The sequence below is a fragment of the Podarcis erhardii genome (assembly GCF_964252035.2).
Source record: "Podarcis erhardii genome assembly, chromosome: 8".
Classification (NCBI taxonomy): domain Eukaryota; kingdom Metazoa; phylum Chordata; class Lepidosauria; order Squamata; family Lacertidae; genus Podarcis; species Podarcis erhardii.
Genome location: NC_138499.1, coordinates 48488816 through 48513754, shown reverse-complemented (window position 1 = coordinate 48513754; position 24939 = coordinate 48488816). Strand labels below are relative to the sequence as shown.

General features: G+C 39.8%; 1 protein-coding gene across 8 annotated transcripts in view; it reads left to right on the top strand.

The window, feature by feature from the left end:
- DLGAP1 (DLG associated protein 1) overlaps positions 1 to 24939 on the top strand; it is a 289837-nt gene that overhangs the window by 78888 nt on the left and 186010 nt on the right. The window contains exons 1-2 of one of the 8 annotated variants that reach the window (XM_081873848.1): positions 13225 to 13355; positions 13460 to 13554. The exons of the other annotated variants lie outside the window; for them this stretch is intronic. The gene's annotated coding sequence lies outside the window, so the exon portion shown is untranslated. Of the gene's footprint in view, positions 1 to 13224; positions 13356 to 13459; positions 13555 to 24939 lie in introns of those variants that run through there. 8 annotated transcript variants of the gene reach the window in all.

Sequence of the window (24939 nt, the reverse complement as noted above, 5' to 3'; positions counted from 1 at the left end):
TTCTTAGCATCCATTTTGAGTCCTTGCATTGACTCTCAAACACAAGCCTCTAAAATCCAATAGCTGGCTTGTTTACACTCTGTGCACCTGGCAGCTATAACACTGGCCGCTTGGAAAGTCCCTTATCTTGAAACCGGCCTGCGTTGCTAAGCAACAGCATTCCTTTCCTTGGACAGGAAAACCACAGGAATGTTTGGAATGCAGAGTTCTCCTCTCTCGGAGCTGTTTTCCCCAAACCTGGCTCCCTCGAAGCAGAGAATGAATCAATCTGCATTCACACTTTTAAGCCTGAAAATCTCATACCTGGGCTCCGTAGCTTGGCTTTCAGCTTCCTCTGGTGAGCTTCTGGCTGCAGAGAAATAGCCTCTCACTTCAGGCCTCCATGGAGCAATGGAAACAGCAGCTCTGCCACTCTTTGATGCAGACTCCCATGGATCGAAGAAACCATCTGGCTCTTGCTACCACTGTTGGAATTCAGGCTCGGTCAGAGGTATGTGCCTATCTCTCCAGGCACCGGCTGAATTCCTTTGACCTCCCTCCGGCGACTCCCGGCAGGAAAAAACACACGAGGTCCGTTCCGGCGATTTTCCTCAGGCTGTGAGAAAAACACACCAACTGCTTCTCCTCCTTCTCCTCCTCCCTGCATATCCCCAGGGAGGGGAATCAGACACAGACAGAAATGTAACTACATGCTTTATTCCTGTCTATAGCAGTCATACAGTCAAAGATGTCAGCTCTCTTCAACAAAACAGAGAGAAACTCCAAACTCCACCCATGTACATCTTGTACAGGTCATATGACACACACTGAGCTCATATCCTGTGCTCAATAAGGATGGACTGCCCCTTTGTTTCCATGGCAGCAGTCACACACATCCTGTCTGGCTTTACAGCCACTAGCAGCTGTTTGAGCTGTTAGAGCCTTTGCTTGCTGCAGCATTGCTGCTTTAGAATAACACTTTTAAGTTTATAAAGCTTCTATGTCATTTGAAGAGCTTTAACCAGCAAGTGCAGTTATAACAGTCTTTGGTTATTTAGAAATATATGTGCATCTTTAAAGAATCCTTGTCCATGTCTGATCCAATAATGTGTACTTACATTCTTAGAGAGAGAGAAGGGGATGGAGTGAGATTTGCAATTTATATTAATTATTATGCTTGAAGCAATTCTGTGGGAAAGTTGCCAGATCTTCCATAGATCAATAAAAACATACCTGTCTTGATAACGCAAAGTCATTTTCCAAGTTCTATGGCAAGCAGAATGGTAAGAGAAAGATTTTTTTATTTTTTATTTTATTTTTTGCACAGCTAACAACATGTGTCGCTTGATATGCCTGGATGTGAAACAGAAAAACACTGCTCTCTCTTTGCCTAAGTGTGTGTGTATACAAACACACTGTTCTGATCTTGAAGTGTAAATAAAAAGTTTTTAGGGTACCATATCAAGCATCTTGAAAGCTAGTCACAATGGGAAGTTGAGATGGATTGTTTTATTTTCACCATATAATCCAAGTTCCTTTTATATATACTACTTTATACTCCACCATCAGCACTTGTGTTATTTCTAAGCCTCCATAAGGCAAGGGGCAAAAGGTCGGGATTCATTTTCAGAGAAGGGAGCAAAAAGGAATAAAAAGAATAAAAGATCAGAAAGGAACTAATGGATTTTTTTTAAAAAAAATCCATTTAAGAAATAAATAGATAACATTATTCTTTTAAAGTTCTTGCTTCATCTATCTTTTGTCCATAGATCACTGGTTTCAAATTATAAATATAAAATAAAGTGACTGCTGTATGCTCAGTAAAATTTATTTTAATACAGCTAATTGTATTGTTATAATTAGCCATAATATTTCCATTTGGGATAACACTAAAATTAGAAGGTACTTGTATAACTTAACTACTGATAAAACACTGGTATGTATGCTTGGTTAGCAATTTTACCTATGATTATGCTTTGGGAAATCTTCAAGCATTGCATTAAATTTTAACTGATATGAAGAAAACTGTGTTGATTGATTTGGGATAAATGCAAGCTGGTTTGCAAACCACACACATTTCTAGTGAAGCAACATGACATTTTGGCAAAGGTACACAAATGAATTCCAAAAGCTCGTTTGCCCACTATAACATTTTAATAACAATTTGGTCACCATTTTTCAACCTTTGTAGTAAGCAGCCAGACTTCTGAGTAAGTACGGAAGTAGCAATGTAGCTGGAGGGTTTATGATAATTCCATAAGCAGAGAAGTGTCTCTGCAAGGGAGAGATAAACAGCAACTAATCCTCATAATTCCCTACTGATAGCCTATCCATCTCTGGTATAAATTAGAAAGCCTAGAGATTAGAAAAGCTAGGCTGGGTGTAGCTCACAGCATTAATCACAGTATTAGGTCAACAGTATGCTGAAATGCTGTGTCTTTGCAGCTGGTGTTACACTACAGGTTGAGTAATGCAGCTTAAAATAAAGGTTGATTGATTGTTTGATGGGTCAAACTGTTGTAATATGGTTTCTCCTGAGACCTTTGTTTCATACGCTGAATGAAACCTGCTCTGATTCTTTTGTTTTTGAAGCTCTTGAGATGCTCACTTCATCCTAAGTAACTGTCTGTCTTGGCACAAAAAGTTTCATTCTACCTCAGCACTACTTTAGTATTCCAGAATGAACTGTTCATTTTAGATTTACTTTGGACCAAGATGGGCATTTGGGTCTTGAAACTGGTGTGCGTATTTTGTTGAAGCATGATATAAGCTTGCACACATCATAGAGTTAAATGCACCCTTTTTATCAACAGAATATTTTCAGGAAGCTTCTCCCACGCACGCACGCATGCGAAGCATCTAATTAATTTTTACAGAATGTGTTGATAAAACATCCATTACAGTCCAAAAGCTATGGTGATGCAGTGTTCCAATTACGCATTCACTTTGGGGAGATTAGCTGTTCATGAAAATTCTCTACTTAGCCACTCGAGGCAAAAAACTGTTCAGGGATATTCACACAAACCTCAATGAAAATGCCTTTTGCCCGGCTTGAATGGTGAAACTTCACCTTGTACAAAAGGATCACTAAACATGGCCATATCGTTATTTCTTCTTCTTCTTTTAGCTCCATTACCCAATTCAGCATGATGTGCAACCCTCTATCTACTAAGCAGCACTACATCTATTAAAACAAATGGGGCAGTGGAAGGTGCACTTTACTTTGTGGGTCTATGCTGACAGTTCAGTGTAATTACTTTACTGAAGGGAGCTGGCATGCAGAGCAGGCAAGTTGATTAGGTGGCAGGTCCAGCAAACCTACAACCTGCAAGAGTGCCCCAGGGAAAATAGGAGGCTTTTGTGGGGAGAGGGTGAAAATTCCAGTGTCAGATTTCACTTGCTCAGCTATACTACTGTACTGTACTACTGTACTGTACTGTACTACTGTACTGTACTACTTTTGAAGCTCTGTCACCAGTGGGGCTGAAGAGGGGGCATGCCAGGGTGGTTTGAGGGTGTAGTGGGGGAGAACTAAGGGGGAGGGGACTTGGATTCCCAGTTCTCTAGCATGCTCTTTTCTCCTCCTCCCTCTGACCCATTTTTTATCATAAGGTCCCAGGGAAGGTTACAGCGATTTAAAAATTTGATATTATTATAAGTTAAGACAACCTATAATTAGAGGAATGGGGTGAATCACAGGAAGGGCCAGAGCAAAGAAGTACATCTATACTCCATGACCTGGGAGCACCGAACTTTACTTTCAGCAGACATATTTAGGATTGCACTGGGAGCAAGCCTTACTGAACTTAGTAGATACTGAAATCTTAGTATATCTGTATAGTTTGTGCTGTTGGCTACGTCAAGGACAGGAGGAAAAAGTGAAAAAGCTGTTTGAAGGACTTTTTACTTGGAGCTCTTTGGGCGGTATGTAGCTATAGATGTGCTACCACAGGGTTAGGATTACTAATGTTTTTAATGTTCGATGTCTTACTGTGTTTTTATTTGTTGGAAGCCGCCCAGTGTGGCTGGGATAACCTAGTTGGATGGGTGGCATATAAATAATAAATTATTGTTTATAATAATAACATTACTGCAACAGTATTCTGCCATCTCCTCCCCCATCCTATGCACGCCCCCATATCACCGCCAAATCTTCTCAGGAAGGTTGAGGGAACCCCAGAGGAGGAGGAGGAGGGGGAGATGGTTCTGTTGTGCAAGAATAAATCCTTGCACTAATGGACTGATCTGCTTAGCACCACATTGAATACAACCCTTTATGTGCATTAAAAGTGAAAACAATATGGTTGATGTTAATTAGAGCAACAGCGCAAGAGGGCTGTTGTGATCATTTCCTGCTTGTTGGTTTCTCGTTTGCCCAATGTGGGAAGCAGGCTGCTGAGCTAAATCCAGCCTGATCCAGTACAGCTCTTATTTATTTAAAATACATTTATATCATCTTTAAATATAGAAACCTTCTCAAGGCAGTTTAGAAAATAAAAGACTTTAAAAATATGCAACAGCAAAATACAGATGAAACACAATTAAACCATTCAGATGAAAGCATAAAAATAACATTCCAAGTCAAAACCAAAGATCACCTGGGGGAAGTTTGCTTGTGGCAGAACTGAGACCTGAAAATAGGCATTTTCTGCAGTTGCACCTGTATTTTCTACAGAATGCACTCTCTTCTGTCATTTTTGAGGCAGCAACCATCAGTTGCTTCATATGTTTTGTGAAGACATCCTTTTGCTCAGGCTTTCCCTGACTTATAAGACCAGACCTATATGCTGACTGCCCAAATTTCTGTTTTATTTCTTTTCATAAGCTTTTGCATTGTTGTTTTATTTGTTTTAGACTGTATTTTTAATGATACTGGGTTTTTTAAAAATATTGCACACCACTTAGATTTCTAGACTATTAAGTAGTTCATAAATGCTTTATTAAAATAAAGACAGCAGAAATTAAAAGCAGGCTGAAATGCAGGATTAAAAATCAGACTTTAAAAATAAAGAAGGAAACAGGCATACTTCCCAATGAAGGGCATTTCATAAGTATGGGGCCGCCATAGGCCCTTGTATTATTCCCACCAATCTGATAGACCTGTTGACATTTGAGCCATTGTGATTATTCTTAGGACCTGGGCAAGTTAACGCAGGAATATGAAGTCCTTCAAATAACCTGGTCCCAAGTATTTAGAATTTCACAGCTAATCATCAGTGCTTACATTTACCCTGGAAACAAATTAACAACTGGTGCAATATTGTCAGCCCTTTAGCAACAATATTGCCAAAGGGCTTAATCTGACACAATGGGTTAAGAAAACCTAGTGTTTCAGAAGTTATAGTGAAAGTGGTTAATAATTATGATAGCAACATTATTTTAGCAAGTATTTCTCCAAGGAGAGGAAAATATTGCAAAAAGCACTGCTACGAAATATTATGTTTTATTGGTGCTGAATGCCTATGAGAAACATTTGCCATAAATCTAGCACAGTGGAGTGTTTTACAAGAGTCATCATATTTCTCAAGCTTTATTATACTTTCATTTCCCCATCATTATTTTTTATTCTTCCTGAGACTCAAACCCTTTCGTTCAAGTAAAAAAGGTGTAACTTCTAAGCACATCATTTCTCATCCTGAGAATTTTCTTCTTTCTCTCTAATTATCTCCTCCTCTCCCTCACATTACTCCCAACCATTCTCAGCTACTGTTAGGATGACCTCTGCTACAGAGCTGGGGTTTTAAGCCAGCAAATTAAAATGGAAGGAAGCAAAAGTTTAGGGGAGTGTGCACAGAATCTCTGTAGCTGTAAAGAGTTGTAAAGTAATCTTAGTTAGCCAGGCCTAGTGACATCTCAGCACTGCGCTGTCTATACAGAATCTCAGCAGCATCCTTTATATTGTTCCACAGTGCTAATCCCCATTCCTTAAGAAGCATACTAATCCCTTGCCCCAACAAAAGTTTGTTTATGGCCTCTAGCCCTGGTGAATGTATGCTGGTTGTAGACTGTGGAATGAAGGTTATTGGCCCCTGTGTGGAGTAAAATACTTGATAACAGTGGCCCTAAGTGGTAGTGTCTGCAGTATCCTAGGTGGGAGGTGGTGTGGCACCCCTGAATATGTGAAGATGGTGTCTTGGGTCCAAACTATTAGAAACATATGCATCTGGAGTGTGTGAATGTTTGGGATACTATTTTTTTTTCCCCTGTGTTAGGCAATTTTCTCTCCTGTTTAGCTTTAAGCTGTTGGTTTATTTGTCTTATTTTATGCAGACTTGTATAGAATGATTTTTTTAAAAAAAGATGATACTATTTCTAATTGTTTCTAATATATCTTTCTTATACTTGGTCACTTGATATGTTGTGGGCACAGTTTTGTGGGGAAGCGGCATACAAATAAAAATAGATGATGGTTATACTGAATGGCAGCCAAGGAAGGGAAGGTCTGTGCCTCTACAGATTGCCACTGCTTGAGAGCAAGTGAGTGGAAGTTAGCCCAGTCTGCTTGTATGGCCCTGTCTTGTCATGTTCCGTGACATCTACTATGCCCTACATTACTGGCCCAAGCATAACTAAGTTCCTCTCTTCTGTGGAGATGGTAGTATGCAGTGCCACATGGATGCAATAGCAGCTTGCATTGTCCAAGCACAACTGCTGATTCATCCCTTCTATAATTTTTGCGTACTACACACAAGTCTACAGTCTCTTGTAGACAGGGCTAAGAACCCTCAGACTGTGTATCTAAGCTGCCTATTGCAGCATGACTGTTTCATACAGACTTATTCTCCTGAATGCTCACCTTCCTTGGAAAAAAGAAAGGAAAGCTATTATTTTTGTATTTCTTTTTCCCCTGACCAACATACACTGGGCTTTATTTCCTCTGAGCTTTCTGTTCTCTGCTGCATCTTATCCCATTTACGGCTTAATTTGTGTCATGGCTCACTGAAGCTCAGTCATAGGATATGTTTTTAAAAGTAGGTTAAAGTCATGATATGTGTTTCCCTGAACATGAATTGAATTAATTTCCCTTATCTTTAAGCAACTGTATGTTTGGGATAATCAACACTTAAAAGATGTCAATTCTAGGTAGGCTTCAGTCCTGACATGTGTAACTTTAGAAAGTAAAGCTAAGCACTACTCAATTGCTTGGGAAGAGCTGATTGCTACTGTTGTCCACGACATCACAGTGTTGTACCACAGGCCTAGTTTTTCAGTCAATTACTGAGCTAAAATAAAATTTCCATTTCTGGTCTTCAAGAGCTAAAAGTACAGCATGTACAATGAACGAACAGTCAACTGCAAAACAGTTTCCCCTCTAATTCAAGGACAAAATTATTCCGCTTTCTTCAGCAGCAGCAGCATGGTCAGCAATCCTGTTTTACTTTCCAACCCTTGTTTGTGATCACCACCGATTCTCTCCCCCGGCATATACACACACAATGTGATCTTTTCTCAATTGGCTGGGGCTAAAGAAGGCAGGAAACAGGGGGAGTCACTTCTACTGCTTGAAAACATCCCCTGTTCTTATTTTCTCCACAGTGCAGTGCAAACAGAGAGGAAATCTATGTGCAGATACACATGTTATTGGATTTGAAGACACCTGCTCTTTAATAACTCTAGGAGTGGCCCTTTCATGGATGCAGCTTTAATTGTTCCCTATAGAACTTCCCTCCACATGGTAAGGCTTCATTTTTGCAGGGGTTTCAGTGCAAACCCCTTTCTGATTGGGCAGCCCTCCTAAAATGAAAGGTTTCTTCATTTCACCACCCTGTGGTGTGCCCTCACTGCTTATCAGTTTCATTGAAACCAAAATGGGAGGGGGAACTCTGTTTTAGCAGCAGTTTCAGTACAAACTGCTGATGGACAAGAGAGCCAAGTCTGCTTTCTGATGGGGTAGGCAAGTCTTGCTGGCTTCATGGTGCTTTGAAGTTCCACCAAATCATCTGATGTCGGTGATGAACACAGTTTTGACCCCCACCCCCATACCTGTCAAATTTTGGCCCATGAGGCCAACCTGATAAGGATTTGGCTCACAGAGCCAAAAAGGTTCATAAATTTAGCTTTGCACAATTAAAGCAGCCTGCCACCATAGCGAAACAAATTCACTTTTTAAAGAACAGACTTTTTGCAGTTAAGAAAGTGGCTGGGAAAGGCACTGAAAAGTATGGAATGGATGAATGGTTAACAGCAAGATGTATTAGCACAAATCAGGATGAATGCTCATTGTTATATAATCTCCCCACAAGCAAATCAGAATTAATCCCCAGTGAAGACTACACATCGTCTAACCTCAGTGTAAGCCTAGTGCAAGCAAATTGGTATGAATGGTCAATAAACAAGTTACCTGGAAGAACCCTAGGAGGAGCTTTATAGTAACTCTAGTGATCCTTTAAATATTTACAAATAAATGTCAGTTGCTCATTTTGAATCGAGATAGCCTTTATTTATTTTTGGCTTCTAATTTCCTCATTCCATCCACACAACTGTTCTAGAAATGTTATGCACAAAGGCTACACAGGTGATTCAAAACCTGCCAAGTTTGTACAGTTCTCATATGAATTACCTTGCTTGTTGTAAAATGAACTATTGTCAAGTAAGTCCAGATGATAAAACATATGGAAGATATTTTTATTTTTCCTGTAATGATATGTGTGGCAGCCGCAGTCACTGAATGGGGACTGGTTCGTTAGAGGAGAACTTCCTGCCAAGTAGAGCACAGCATTTTTATTGACGAGTACACACAAAAGGGAAAAAAAGAAAAGAAAGCAACATTTTGGAAAGCGGAAGAAAGAAAAGCAATGCAGTCACCCAAGGGAGTTACTGTAGAAGCAGTAATCTGAAATATCCAGGCATCTTGCCAGCTGCTTCAGAAGGCTGAGTTAATCAACACTTTGATGTTTCTTGCCAATCCATGCTGTGGTGTAATACTTCCTTAGTGCAAAAGTATATGTTAATTTCCCCCCTGTTTATTGGCACCCTAACCCTTTAAACATCTTCTATGGATCCATTTATTTAGATGTATGCAAGAAGTAAACTACTGTTATCTTTGAAAGATACATCTTTATTATTCAATTTGCTGCAGTTAATAATTTCCTGGTGGTAGCTTTTACCAGTGCTATGATTTGATATAGCATTTACATTCTCTACACTAAGCACAGTGCTTTGCGCAGTGCTTCTGAAGCACCCAACCATCAGCTGGTTGACAGGCACTTGGGAAGTGCCATGTAATTATCAGTGCCTGACCCTTCCCACCAATCCTTGTCTATCCCACACATAACATCATATATGATATATATGGGGGCCAAATAGCCTGACAGAGAAAATGGGGAGGCCTGACAGGTGGGAGTTCTACACCTGATTTCAAAAATAATATTGGTGCAAAGTAGACTCCTCTAGTAAGTGGAGCTTGGTCTCCAAGCTGTTTCTGCTGACTGTTGAGAGCAATCAAGCTTCTGGTTCTGGCACTTGATCCTAGATGTGCTATCCCTGCTTCTCTTCCCTGATTCAGCCACTGATTCAGCCAAGCACTGCTGGTCCTCCCTTGCTTGTTCCTTGATTCCCAGGCCAGAGTTTAGGTAGAGACATGGTATCTCCCCCTGAATCACTGGGTAGGCCCATGGGACACTCCAGCATCAGACTTCTCAAGAAAAGGAGCCCACATGCTGCAACATTTGGTCAGGTGTGTTAAAACATCATGGCTTGAATATGGCTAGGTACTGAGCTTTAAAGTAAGAACTTCCCAACTTTCAGCCACCACACCACTTCAAATTCTAGATTACATAATCCATATTTCCTGAACCTTCAGTATTTTTCAGAATGTATATATGTATATATGACTTCACTGTTGCATCTCAACTGAATGAAGCAAGGCAGTGCCATCTGTTGAATTATTAATACTGCTTTTAAATCAATTGTCATCTAAGGTCAGTTTGCTGCCTTCAAAGCACTTGATGCCATTTCTTTTTCAGATAGAGAAGAAAAGAGTTGGTCTATACATGCATCACAATGAGATGGTAGAATAAACTGTACGACTTCAGACTGCAGGTGGGGAGCAAAACTTGTAGACACAAAACCAGCACAACAGAGTCTTTGTCAAAAATCTTCTAGTTTTCCATCTGTTATGTGGGGGAGAATTCAAAAATAGTATCACACTTGTAGTCTGAAGCAGTGCCATTTATCTTTAAATTTTATGTTGTTGCTTTTAGAATTGTATGGTTTGATTTATTTGCATTATGATTTTAGATAATATATTGGAAACTGTCCTGTGATTTTACTTTTAATGAATAGCAGTTTACACATTTCGTTAATAAACGTTAAATATTCACCTACCTCATTCTGTGTGCCATGTGTAGAGCCAGACAGAGAAACTAAGGAAAACAGCACACGTGTGTGTGTGTGTGTGTGTGTGTGTGTGTGTTGGGAAATAAATTGGCATTCACCTGACACTGTTGGGTTGCTGCTCTAGTTACTTTGACTCTTAATATCAACGATTAATTTACAACTGCACTGCTTAAAAGTTTCAGGCTTCATTTATATTGATTTCTCCTGTACCTGATAATCCTGGGAAGATGGACCATATGCTGATACATTATAATCCATTAAGTCTCTCTGAACTTAATGAAGTTGCACAAAGTGCATGTAAGCATGAGAATTGGCCTGCATGTGATTCTTAGATGGCTTATAACTGGGTCACAAATAATTAACTTTCAGACATTTTAGATTAATATCAATGTAGCATGTACGTTGGCCAGGCTTCGGGGTGATTTTGTTGTTATTGTTTGCTATTTGAATAGATAGCTCTGTGGTTTTGGCTTTGGCTGATGAATATGTATAAATCTTGCATTCTGCTTCTCTAGTTTATTTCTAATAAAAACAAAATTGAAATAAAATTAAGCATGTAATTAATTTGAGAAAGATCAGTAATTGTGAATACTCCAGGTATGGTGGGGGGATGACAGTAGCTTTCTGGGTTGTTGGGCTCCCTTTAAAAGTTGGTGAAAGAGGCTTGCTAATCCATAGTGATTTCTTTTGAAATTGAATAGTGGTAGATATTTTTTTACTCAACCTGCAGCAGAGATCATTAAAAAAGACAACTAGTCTGTTATGAACGTCAGTTGCTTCACTTTGGCAGATGGTTCTACATACACGGACATTTAGCATATGTTTTTAAAAGCCGAATTGGAAATCATATGACTTGCAAGGCTGTTTTATAAGATTGGAGGTCTCTTGTAGTTACTGTGAGACCTTTTGTTAAAGGTAGATCTGCCCTGAGAGTTTCTGAGCAAATTCTAATAACAAACAGGAGCTGGTTTGTTATTAGCAGGGCAATTATATTCTTACATAGCTCCCAGTTGGTTTTTGCAGAGTTTTCAAGCAAACTGTTTTCAAGGACTGCTGAGATACTAGAAAACAAAATAAATGTGCAAGCTAGCTTCATGAATCTCAAGCGTTTGACTAACACACACTTGGTAATGTAAAGTCAGCCTGGCTATGATTTCTTGTATACACCAGGCTCCTTTGTCCATCTGTGCTTAATTGTAAGTGATATGCGAAGGCAGAAGCTTTTAGCCATTTAATCACCAGCCAATTTCTTCCTCTTGAAAATGGATGTGACAGTGAAATGCCTTCTACCAGGCCAGGTATTTATGGTCTTTTCAAATTAGTAAAATGTTTGTTGTCCATCTTAGTTTATAGTGCATCCTATGTACTATATTTACAGTGTACCTCTATGAACCCTGTCTAGAGTTAGATAATGTATATGCCATGGCTTCTATAAATGGTGAAAGAAAGCAGCAGGGATGGCAAGAAATCCCCTCTTCCCTTAAGAATCGACCTTATAGATAAACAAAAGTTGTACTCTTCCCTGAACTCTGTTTTGCATGCTTCCACGACAACTAATGCCAGAAACACTTAAGCTGCTTTCAGACAGCACTTTATTCCATTTTCACGTGTTACCTTACCAGATAATTTCCTCATTATTTGATCTTTCACACAATATAAAGGCCAATTCTGGAAATCTTGTCGTAATTATACAACAGTGTTGAAGATGTGGGTCCTGCTACTGAAAACAGGTTGCAGGACTGAGTTTTGAACACGAGGTTTATCAGCCCGAGTACCAAACTCCTAAGCAATCACTTGTCACCTTGATGCATAACTTCAAGATAATTCCTTGGAATTTCAGATTTCAAGTAAACACAAAATTGAACAAACTTCCCTGTTTACCAAAGCCTGAGCAATAGTAAACTGCATTGTAGCTGCTAGGTGGCATACGCTCCCTCTGGATGACAAATGCCATCAAACTTACAGAGACTTGCTCTTGAGTAAGCATGCACAGAATCTGCATGCTTTGTGGGCAGTTGATGTTTTAGTGCTCTGTATCTGTCCTGCTGGGTGGCGGGTGGCGCTGTGGGTAAAACCTCAGTGCCTAGGACTTGCTGATACTTGCTTGTATGGTTGGTGGTTCGAATCCCTGTGGCGGGGTGAGCTCCCGTCGTTCGGTCCCAGCTCCTGCCCACCTAGCAGTTCGAAAGCACTCTTAAGTGCAAGTAGATAAATAGGGACCGCTTTATAGCGGGAAGGTAAACGGCGTTCCGTGTGCTGCGCTGGTGCCGGCTCGCCAGATGCAGCTTCGTCACACTGGCCACGTGACCCGGAAGTGTCTTCGGACAGCGCTGGCTCCCGGCCTCTTGAGAAAGATGAGCGCGCAACCCTAGAGTCGGACACGACTGGCCCATATGGGCAGGGGTACCTTTACCTTTATCTGTCCTGCTAATATGGCTAATTAAAGGAGAATACAAGCTTACCAGCAAGATAGGAATTTGAATCCGCTTTAGTGACTGGAAGTGAAGAACCAGGGGTGGTTGCTATTCTAGGCTGATTCCCCTGCCCCCCCAGCTAGTGTGGGGCTTTGGGAAGGAGGTTTGAGGCTCTGGCAGGGTCCTAGAACCCTCCTTCCTTCTTCCCAAAGTTGGGCAAGCACTAACTAGGCTTTAGGAAGGTGGCAGGAGGACTCTAGGACTTTGTCAGAGACTTCATGCTTCCTTCCCCAAGCCCAGTGCCTAGCAGTGCCATGCTTACCAGGCTTTGAGAAGGTCCCTGCGGTTTAGCAGTTGTAATTCAGGATTTTGCGTGGCAGAGTAAGAAACCATGATGGCATAACATTTTCTGTGATGTTCCCATGTTTTTTGGGATGGTTGATGAGTATGCCTACAGGTAGACTGCGTAACAGCAACCACAGAATGCTACAAAGCTACCCATGGTCATCCTCACTCCTACTTTTCTCCCACTTTGATTGCAATCCTATACATGCTTACCTGGGAATTAAGCCCTTTGAACTTTGGTGGCCCTACTTCTGAGCAGAAATACAAAGGGTTCCACTTGTAAGCACACATTTTTTAAAAGGTTGCAAACTTCCCACTGTTAACTGCTTGCTAAGTTGTTTATCTGTATTTACCCAGTGTTCTGTTTTACTTGTTCCGCACAGAAATCTGTTTGAGGAAGCAATGTATGAAGGCTCCTGTAACCACCATATCTTAAAAATAATTCCTAAGTGACTCATTATGCTCTGCCTTCCATCAGGTGAGCTATATTCCAGCACATCTAATGGCCTTATTTAAAAAAGAAATCAAATAGACTCACTAAACGGCTGTTGCTGCTCCTTATTGGTCTCTCTCTTTTCAGTGGCTGCTTTATCCTGCTTTGCTGTTTTACATGCTCTGCTTTTATTTTTTGCTACATGGGCTTTTAAAAATTCATAATTATTATGTTATATATTATGTTAGCCAGTTATTTTCTTAATTACTTTGAACACATAGTATAAAAAGTGAGATATAAATCTAGTAATGAAATAAACTATAAATATTCCATTAGGACTTGAGCCATAATGTCAGCTCTGAAATTGAATTTGATCACCCACTTGTAGTGATTCAGACATTCTGCATAGGAAGGTATGCAAATGGTGTGAAAATAATCAGCACTGAGAATTCCAAGTCCCCTTTTTTCCCAGTGTTCTGAAGAAAAATTGTCTGCAACTCACCCACTCTCCGCAGAGTTCAACAAATATAGAACACTCCTTGGGTAATTTGCCTTCCGTTCCTAAGAGAGGAAGCAGAATGGCTCTCATTTCAGACATGCAGATCTAAATATTTATACAGGAGGATTATTTCCCGATTAGGCCAGAAAAGAATTTGGCCTAATTTGTTGTATTGCTGCATTTATCAAGCAGTATGTTCACAGTAGAGCATGACATTTGAGTTTTTCTGTCCTTGCAGATAAAATGCTGAATGTTTTGTAGAAAACACAACCGCTCCATGAACAAACAGCCCCACCTTTCCAACCTGTAAAGATTAGAGGATAACTGAGAAAAGTGAACACTGAATAGTTAAAGAAAACTGAGCCAATATTCAACAGCTTCAAGTATTTGCAGAAATGTCTTGTCCAATATCAGCTGACTAGTTAAGATAAGCAGGGGAGGGGGCTCTGCAGACAGTCCCCATATGAGCAGGATGCTGGTGGAAGCCATATTTACATCAAGGGGACTTGTGAGAGATTAGAAACATGAGCTTTTCATGTTTTATAAAATTCAAGGACTGTGCAGCATAGCATAATCCTACAGCATAAACCTGGAAGAATTTTACTGATGAGCCCACTCTTAAATCTGAAGGGGCAAAATTGTTAATATATAATTCTTTCCCACTTTGCTTTTTCTGCCATTAATTTTCCTGCCATTAATTTATTCTACTCCTTGCCCCAAACATTGATGAATACCCAATGTCAGTTTCCAATCTATAATTTGGAATGTGGCCTCTAACAGCCTTGGTCATTGCCATGCCAAACATTTTACTGGGTTAGTGGCAAAAAGCTGTTGAAGAAGAAACCCACATAGATGGCATTCATATACAGTCTTACCCAGGAGTAAGTGCCATGAACTTATTAGGACACGTGTATGGTTAAAGTAGTCTTGTAGTCTTAGATAAAAGGTTTGATAAGCAAAATGCAGGCTGGAGATTACATGGCACAAAAAACCAATAAACGGTCAAGCATCAGCAAGCGGGATTAGGGAGAAATGGAATTTGTCTTGCATTATGAGAGCACTTTAAAGCAAAAGTAAAACCTTCAGTAACAAAGCAGTGCAGTCTATATATTAACTTACATTGTCATTCAGATGGTGAAGATGAGTTGATATTGTGGGGCAGCTGTCTGCTGTATTATAGGGCTTAACCTTAACAATAAAACCTATTCATACTGGAAAAAAGGCTTATCATATCACAAAGAGTACCATCTCTAAATCCTGAGGTAACTAGGAAAAAACAAGCATTTCCTCTTTTAAACTGGTGATAAACTTCCATTTACAGAGTGCTAGATAAATGAAAGAAATTCTCTATAAAAAAATAGACATTTGAGTCCAGGCACTCAGACTTTGGTAGGGTAGGGAAACAGGCCTTACAGTTTACACTAATCAAAAAGGTATTTAGAACAAATAAAACTGCCTTTTTCTGCACATTGCCAAATGCTCACACTTATTTCTGCAATTGTCTTGTAAAATTGAAGACTTAACATGCACCGAGATCTCCTCAGCACTTCTGAAAGGATGTCTGCTATTAGTCTGACAAGACCAGTACATGTGGTTAGGATATAGGGCTGGCGAGAGCATAGTAGTACCCTATCCAGTTGTTGGTTAAAGTTATCCAGCATATGTAACTGTTAAACTTAGTTAAGTGGAAATAAGAAGATGATTGCACCTTGTCACAAAACTGAATATTTCTTATTGGAAGAATAATAATTTATTATTCGTACCCCACCCATTTGACTGGGTTGCCCCAGCCACTCTGGGTGACTTCCAACTTATATTAAAACACAATAAAACATTAAAATTGAAAAAACTTCCCTGTACAGGGCTGCCTTCAGATGTCTTCTAAAGGTTATATACCGTATTTTTCGCTCTATAAGACGCACCAGACCACAAGACACACCTAGTTTTTGGAGGAGGAAAACAAGAAAAAAAATATTCTGAATCTCAGAAGCCAGAACAGAAGCTGTACAGTGAAAGCAACAATCCCTCTTGCTGTTCTGGCTTCTGGGATAGCTGTGCAGCCTGCATTCGCTCCATAAGACGCACACACATTCCCCTTACTTTTTAGGAGGGAAAAAGTGAGTCTTATAGAGCACAAAATATGGTAGTTACTCATCTCCTTAACATCTGATGGGAGGACGTTCCACAGGGAGGGTGCCACTACCGAGAACGCCCTCTGCCTAGTTCCATGTAGCTTCACTTCTCGCAGTGAGGAAACTGCCAGTAGGCCCTCAGTGCTGGACCTCAGTGTCTGTGCTGAACGATGGGGGTAGTGATCTCCTTCAGGTATACAGGGCGAGGCCATTTAGGACTTTAAAGGTCAGGACCAACACTTTAAATTGTGCTCAGAAATGTACTGAAAGGTTACCTATGCCATTTTGAGCTTGATTCAGACAACCTATAAGTATATATACTACAACTCCACAACATCTTCTCCACCGCCCAGTAAGCAAATCAGCAAATGAAACCTGGTTAGCTTTGCCACAGCCTGATGTGGCAAAATGGAGATAGGCTTTTCAATGGTGGCACCAGTGTTTTGGAATGCCCTTTCTATATAAATACAAGAGGCCCCATCACTATTGGCATTCCACTAGCACCTGAAGACACAGCTGTTTAGGAAAGCATTCCCCTGATCTTAAATCTTATCTTGAACTGATCCTAATGTTTTAACTGTTTTTAACTGACTAAGGTTGTTTTAATGTTCTGATAAAATTGTTATTTTGTATTTTAATTATGTATGGTTTTTGATAATTGTGGGAGGGGGGTATAAGGTGTGTGTATGTGTATGTGTATAAAGGGTTCCTCATGCACTTCCACATTTTTAAAGTTAGCTGCTGTTAACTTGTAAAAAGAGATTGCTCAACTGAATAATTTTAAGGCAGCTGAAAACATATTTGAAAAGTAAGATTTCAGAAAAACAGTAAAAATGGTATTACGGCTTCCTGTTTAGAAAGAAAAGCTATTATTCTCTTTGTTTGCTATCATTTTGCATTAAATTGGTGTCTGAATAGCTTTCATGCCTATAAAACATACTTCCTCTTCCATTAGACATCCTTTGTGTAGTACTGTTTTTGCTGGAAGTAATTACTGTTTCAGAGAAGTAATTATCAGCAGAAAACCTCAATCAAGATGAACTTCATTATTCTGTCAAGTTAGGGCTCCTTATTCAAGCCCTCTCACATCCTAGGGTATTAGTCTAATAAACCATAACAATATTTTAAGTGCCTTAAAAACAAACTCTTGTACAGCATAAGCATGATACCTTCTTGGTCCTACTCTGGCAAGGAATTCTATGTAAATTACATTTTTTCAGTGTTTTTTTTTTTTTTTTGTGTGTGTGTGTGTGTGTACACACACACACATTCTACCCACTTGAATTGATTTTATTGCAATGGTTATCTAAACATTCTATAGTTTTGTTCATTTAAAAATTAGTGTGCTGCCTTTCATCAAAATACCAGTGTGGATCACAAAAATGCAAATATGTTCATCATAAAATGAACACATTAAAAACCCCCACAGCCAATTCCAAAGTATCAGCCACTTCAAATGACTGATTGCCACCTCAGGGTTTTTTTTTCTGTGAAGGGTGATGGTTTGTTTTTATTATATGTTCTTATTATTGGACATCATCCTGGAATCCAGTTGGTTGAAGGGCAGTTTAGAATTACCTAATGATGGTTTCTCATTGGAAACTACAGCTGGTAGAGATAAAGTAGCCACCAGGATGGTTTATGATTTGTGCTTTTCAGATCATATTATGCTGCTCTTTCATCAATTGCATGGGTTTCTGATTAACCTCCAGGCCCAAATCAAAGTGCTAGTTCTTAGCCATCAAGCCATCAATATCTAAAATATTGCCTCCTCCTGTGTAAGGATGGGCGAGTATATCGATTTTGCTTTCTCATGGTTTCTCATTTTTCTGCTCTTTCAGCTTTCTACTTTCCACATGTTCATATCAGTTTGCCTTTAAAAAAAAAATCCTCGTGAATTTTTATCAGCATTTCAGTACAAACTTATCCTAATATGCAAATATGGGTTTGCGGTTTTATCCAGTATACACATTTTTGCAATACAATTTCCTCTAATATAATGCATATTTTTATCCAATATATGCATTTTTATGAGCACTTTAGACATACAGTGGCACCTCTGGTTACGAACTTAATTTGTTCTGGAGGTCCATTCTTAACCCAAAACCGTTCTTAACATGAGGTGCGCTTTCACTAATGGGGCCTCCCGCTGCTGCCACGCAGCTTACCTCGCATCCTGGGGCAAAGTTAGCAACCAGAAACATTTACTTCCGGGTTAGCATAGCTCATTACCTGAAGCGTTTGTAAGGAGGGCGGTACATAACCCAAGGTTCCACTGTATTGTGTGTGTGTGTGCAGGCATATAACTAACTTGGAAGAACAATAACAACATTTGAAATAAATGACAGAACATGCTGTGTAGACTGCATGTATTTGTAACTGTGCAGGAATAGGTTCTTCAAACATCAAGATATTGTTTCTTTTTCACTATGATTCAATTGAGGGGGCATGATTTCTCTATCAAATTATAGGGGGAATATGAATACCACCTGCTGGTGAAAATACTACACTGGTGCATTTATGTACTTGAAGGTCAGTGTATTGTATTTTGAAAAAAACTAAAAGTTTTTATGCAAATATGTGAATGAATTGAGCTATGCCTGTTTCACAATTCTGAGCATGGAAAATGCATAAGATGTTGCCAGTGGCAGAGGAAGGGAGGTCGGTGGGGTCGGTCCACCCCGGGTGTCATCCCTAGCGGGGGGGTGACATCGCTGGCTAGCCCTGCCCCCAGGTGCATAGCATGTGTGCCGCTCTGGGTGCCAGAGCAGCTAGCTCCGCCTCTGGATGTTGCAGTTATAAGTTCTGTTCAATACGTTTTGCTCCCAGATGAGTGTACATAGGATCATAGCCTTAGTATGCCACTAAGCTGATTCATTCTGTATGCTAGAAGAACTGATGCCTGTACTATTGAAATAAATGTTTGGATGTGAAAATGAAGCCTTTGCAATACAATCTAGGTATTGCTGGATAGAAGGGTTTTGTTTTTTGTTTTGTTTTTTCGCTACAAGTCTTTTCTCAAGGAAAACCTACATTGTAAAGGTCTGTACTTTGGAACTTCCTGCCACAACAGAGATTGGGAAGCACAAAACTTATTTTTCAAAGTGAACAGAAGAATGTGCTAAGAGGAATCAGTAATATATTTTAAAGTACCAGTACCTAGGGTATAAAAAGGCTTTCAGACACTTTTTAAATTTGAAAAGGAAAGAACAACTACAAATATCTATAAAGAACAGATTACACAACTGTGGGATATACCACAGGACAATGGCACAAAGGACCACCATTCTAGATAAAATGGATCTGAAAACAGCAAATGGTGTCTGAACATGGATGGTTTTTAGGTGCGCATGAATCCAATTTCTCTTTCATATTGATTATACTAGCATTGTTTGGCTAGTGAGCAATATTTTATTTTCAAAATACTGTAAGATGTCATTTTGAAATTAAATAAAGAAAATCTTTTTTTTTTAATCTTGCTTTCAATAAAGCAAAAACATTACTTTATATGTTGAGATGGTTTGCAAAACAAAACTTCAGCTGAAACACAGCAGTCCATTTTATTTAGTCATAGGGGTAAGGGAACTGTAAAAATGTACATCTGGTTTCCACATATTACTAAACAGAGCTGTAGCTTTGCAAACTATGGCTTAACTATAGTTAGGAAATTCTGGCTGCTGCACTGCTCCACTGCTGCTGCTGCTGCTGCTGCCTCCGCCACTATGCTGCTGGGAGCTAAGCCATGGTTTGACTTAGTGTTGCATCTGAACCCAGGCTTGTGATTTGTCTTGCTCCAAACCACAGGCTGTAACTAAGTTTTGTTCTGGGCTTACTGCTTTTAGTTTGGAGAAAGCAAACTATGAGCCCAGATTTGAACACTGAGCCAAACTATAACTTAGCTTCTGGTAGCATGCCGGTTAAAAGGGGAGTGGGGCAGAATGGCCATTATTTTCTATTTGCGCACCAGCATGCTTCCTCATTCATGCTTAGCAATGGTATAGTACAGTGCTTTGTATAAACGAGGCCACACACACACACAACTTCCCCCTTACTCAAGTAACAGATCAATTGTCAATAACTTAAGGAAAATGCAGAAGACCTGAAAATTTTCTAAAATGTTTCTGAGGACATCTCACATCCATCGATAAGTGTGAAGGAAGTTCCTGGTTCAAGGCTGCCCCCTGAAGGTGGAGCTTAGAAGGAGACTGAGAAACAGCTCAGTGTGTGTACCATATTTAATCAAGAGTTATTTGTCTTGATAAGTTGTAGAATATCTTGATTAAAGGCCCTTAATGACATATTAATTGCGGTGTCATGTAGCTATTAGTAATATATATATGTATATACACACACACCCTGTATGAATGTTTCATTTCTAATCGTATAGCATCATTGTTTCCTATGAACAGTAACCTGTAATGTAAATTTAGCACCAAATCCTTATTCTTTGACTGCTAAAGTGGTTACAAAGCAGACTCAATTGCACCAGACTGTTGAGTCATTCATACATGACAAGTGCTCTAAGATGTTTATGGGGAAATGAATACAGTATTAGCACAGGATGAGGGACAGCATTCTTTAATCATTCAGAAAACATGATGAAATGTAGATATTTACAATTAATGAGGTATCACATATGCTGAGCACCTTAATTATATGCTCAACAGTCTCTATCAGCCATCATTCAATATACACAGAATGGATAAACCATCAGCAATAAACTGACATGGTATTGTTAGTTTAAATATTGTAAGTCTAAATTTATGGGAGCAACAATGACGTCTAATGCTTTAATATTCTCTTAATGTTTTATGGTAGCATTTCCCAAACTGATCACCTCCAGGTGTTTTGACCTGCAACTTCCATCATCCTCAGCCAGCATGACCAATGGTCAGGGATGATAGGTGCTATAATATTAACAACATCTGGAAAGCCACAGTTTGGGGACAGCTGTTTATAGTTTTCAGCCTGCATATTTTTTCCAGCTGTGATCATTTATAATTATTTTGATAGAATAAAGCTGTAGGAGTGGTGATAATAAGAGCATGGATGGTCATAGTAGTGACTTGCAGGTTCCAATCTATAGAATTTTTACTTCATTTGTGTTGTTATGCAATTCAAGGTCATGTGCAGGATAAAATAAAAACATGGACACCCATGGCATTTGTAGTTATTTCATAAATTTCTACTCTTTCTCCCAAAGCTGGTTTGAGACAAATGCTTTCAGGGCTTATTTACACATGCATATGCATCACTTGATTGCCCAGCAGTGGATAATTGCACCTCAATGCCCCCCAAACCCACTCCCCAAAATAAAGACAAGATGACACAGTAATTAAGGTTAATGTTAATGGGCGTAATTTAGGCCACACCTTTATTGATTACAGAATGTGAGCAGTATTGGCTTAGGCATTTCCAAACAAACTATATCTGACTTCCGGCCCACTTTGCTGGAAGTCTGCTAAGGGTAAACCCCAAAGGGGGAGCCCTGCCTACGTGAACCGACTCGAGCATCCCCTGTGGGCTTCGGACAAGATCCAGACCCCCGGATTCCTTTAACAGAATACCCTAGAGTATGGAGGGGCAGGTGATGGCCGCACCTCCCCTCCCCCCCACACCTCTATTCCAATGCCTAACCGCCAAACCTTACAAAGTTATAATGATTGCTGAGAGGTAGGCGAAAACCAAGTGGCCAAATGCCAATCTGCCAAATGAAAAAAAATCCTACCTGGCCCCCATTTCAAAATGGGCAACCGAACAAAGTTCAAAGCAAGGCCAATAGCAAAACCTGAAAAAAGGGGTGGGAGGGCGGGAGAATCACAGCGCGAGGCAAAAGGGAATGAAATGGCATCGCACTGGGGTTTAAATCATCCCAGCCATGCCCTCAAGCCTCCTGATTGGGGGCTTGGTGCTGTGATGTGACTGGGACGTTGTCCCGCCCTCGCCAAGGTGGGAGGAAGTGTGCCCGGGAGGCCAGCGCACCACACGCCCCCGCTGTGAGGCGGAAGCGACTTCTAGGATGAACATGTGAATAGTTCAGTCTTGTGATTAAGGTCTCAACATTTGTGTTCAATCTGTGCTGGTTCATTTGTAGTATTTTTATTCTCAAATCAGCACAGGTTTAGTGGACAAGCATTTTTAGTCATAATATCATTCCCCAACTGCATGGTGTCTTTTTGCAGAGAGGACAATAAGGCTGACATTCCCAAGACTACTTGCAACTGTGAAACAACATTAATCTAAATAACCAGAATAAGCAACCATTCTTTATTGTTGTTTTGTTTTGGTTTAATTGTTGGGTTATTGTTTTGTTGTTTTGGTTTAATTATTTACTTGTGTTTTGTATTTTATTCTGTGAACTGCTCTGGGATTTCTTGATGAAGAGGAGTATATAAATTATTATTATTATTATCACCACCATCACCACCACCACCACCACCAGTGGACCAGTTGGACATTGCTGTGACTTTGTATTCTAAAAATATCACAAAGCATAAAATTAAAACTATTTTCCAGAAGTTCCCATTAATGTTATTCGACCTCATGCTGGATTAAATAAATGATAGATTGAATGAAAAATCGCCTGCCATAATTTGAGCATACTGACTAAAACTTGATCTATGATGTATGTTATGATTTTTTTGGAAGAGAACACCAGGACATTCACTTCATGTTCCCAAATGCTAAAACTGTCTATCCACCTGCTCCTGGCAATCCTGAAGAAGATAAACAGCTTGTTAGGGTAATGAAATCCATAAATGTTTTCTTACAGGAAATTAGTTTTAGAGGCACATGTAATCAGTGTGAGCCATGCTATTTCCTTTCAAGTTGGAATGTTGAGAATTGGCTTAGCATGATTCATACAGAGTAATAGATGATGCGTGCTTGGTGGTCTTATGGATGGGGAAAGTGGCTTACAGCAGAAGGGTTTGCTGAACTCTGCCTTGCTGAATACTGCAGTATACTGGGATGGAGAGTGGAAGGGGCATCGCAGTGTGGTCGGTGTGGTGCAAACATGCCCGCGGAGCCAATCTGGGGCTCCTACTGGCACATTTGCATTGCACTGACCTCACCATTGCTGTGCCCGTCCCCCATCCATCCCGCTGCTGCACCAGCCCAACCAGATACAGTGGTACCTCAGGTTACATAAGCTTCAGGTTACAGACTCCACTAATCCAGAAATAGTGCTTCAGGTTAAGAACTTTGCTTCAGGATGAGAACAGAAATCGTGCTCCGGCAGCATGGCGGCAGCAGGAGGCCCCATTACCTAAAGTGGTGCTTCAGGTTAAGAACAGTTTCAGGTTAAGAATGAGAACGGACCTCCGGAACGAATTAAGTACTTAACCCGAGGTACCACTGTAGAAATAAAAAGATTGCTGCAGCCCCACCCCGCTGTCGACTGCTGCATATGACTCATTGGGCTCCTCATCCCAATTATGCCCCCATTCTTTGCAGCCACCATATCCTCCCTAAACAGTATACCACAACCTAACTTAAGATTGTCCATTGCATTGACAATGCACCATTTTGTTGTATGATTATTTTTGCCATGTGTTTTGTTTTTTTTTACCCCTAACTCTCTGGTGTGTTTTTTCCAACCAACTTTTAAACTGAAGAAAGAATAATAAATCCTAACAGTTTGATGCAGTTTGTTGATCAGTGTAACTTTACCTTTCAGCCATAATTGAAAGGAAGCTTTCAGCTCTAGGATGAAAGACGTGAATAACAAACCTATTCTGTAACAAGAGGAATTCTTGTTACTTCCTCTGCGATGCACCCCAGGAAGAGACTGGAGAGGACTTTGGGCTCGTGGCTGCTCATTCACTTCCTATCCCAGTCTCTGTGGCCTTCTCCTTGCTCTTCCCACCAAAAAGTGCACTGGAGAATTTTATAATACTTTGAATATGGCATCTCACCTTACTTGAGGAGATTAACCAATTGTTAACTCTGTATGACAGCTCCAAAAGGCTACAGAGAGAAATATCTGTGTTCACAGAAAGAAGGTACATTATTAAAAGTATGTATACTTCCTGGCTGAAGAATCAACATGCTGTTTCATTTTCTCATTGAAATCACTCATAGTGGCAACCAGCATGCTAAACTATGGCTCTACCAACAGCTATCCATGAAATGAAGTTTAAATAAAGTTGCCATATCAGTATTGCTCCACTGGACCCTCCTTGTTTTGCACAAATAAAGTAAACCAGTTAAAGGTAGTTGACATGACTAACTTACATCCATTAATATCAATGGGTCTACTCTGAGTAAAGCATATTTGGCAGCACCCAACTGTCACTAAGCCCTTTTCTTTCATTGATGTGTGACAGACCAGAGACATGTCAGTTGCTGTTACATGGGTAAAATTTATTTTAATGGCAGAAGAGGGTTAGAATGGGTTTTATTAATTAATTTTCTTCTGAGTTGCATATTGAATGGCTTTTATATGAATTGTGAAGCACTTTCAGACAAAAGTTGTGTGTGCGCATTGTGGCAAAGGGATGATGCGAAAGAATAATTATTGTCGGTGTAAAAATAGTAGCCTAATAATTACGTGAAGCATAATACTCTGTTGCTGACTTTAAGGATATTCAAATGGGTGTAAGTAAATTATAGTATTAAAGGATGCAAGTTTGTGCTGTGAGTCATGCTGACCAACAGAGTTTAAATTCAGTTGGCTAGCAGAATAAGTAATTGCCTGACTATGGTTTAAAGAGCTATTCTGGTCATATTAATTATAGAGAAGAAAAACTGAATATGTGTGTTTTTAAGGTAAAGAGGTATGTGGGTGTAGAGAAATAT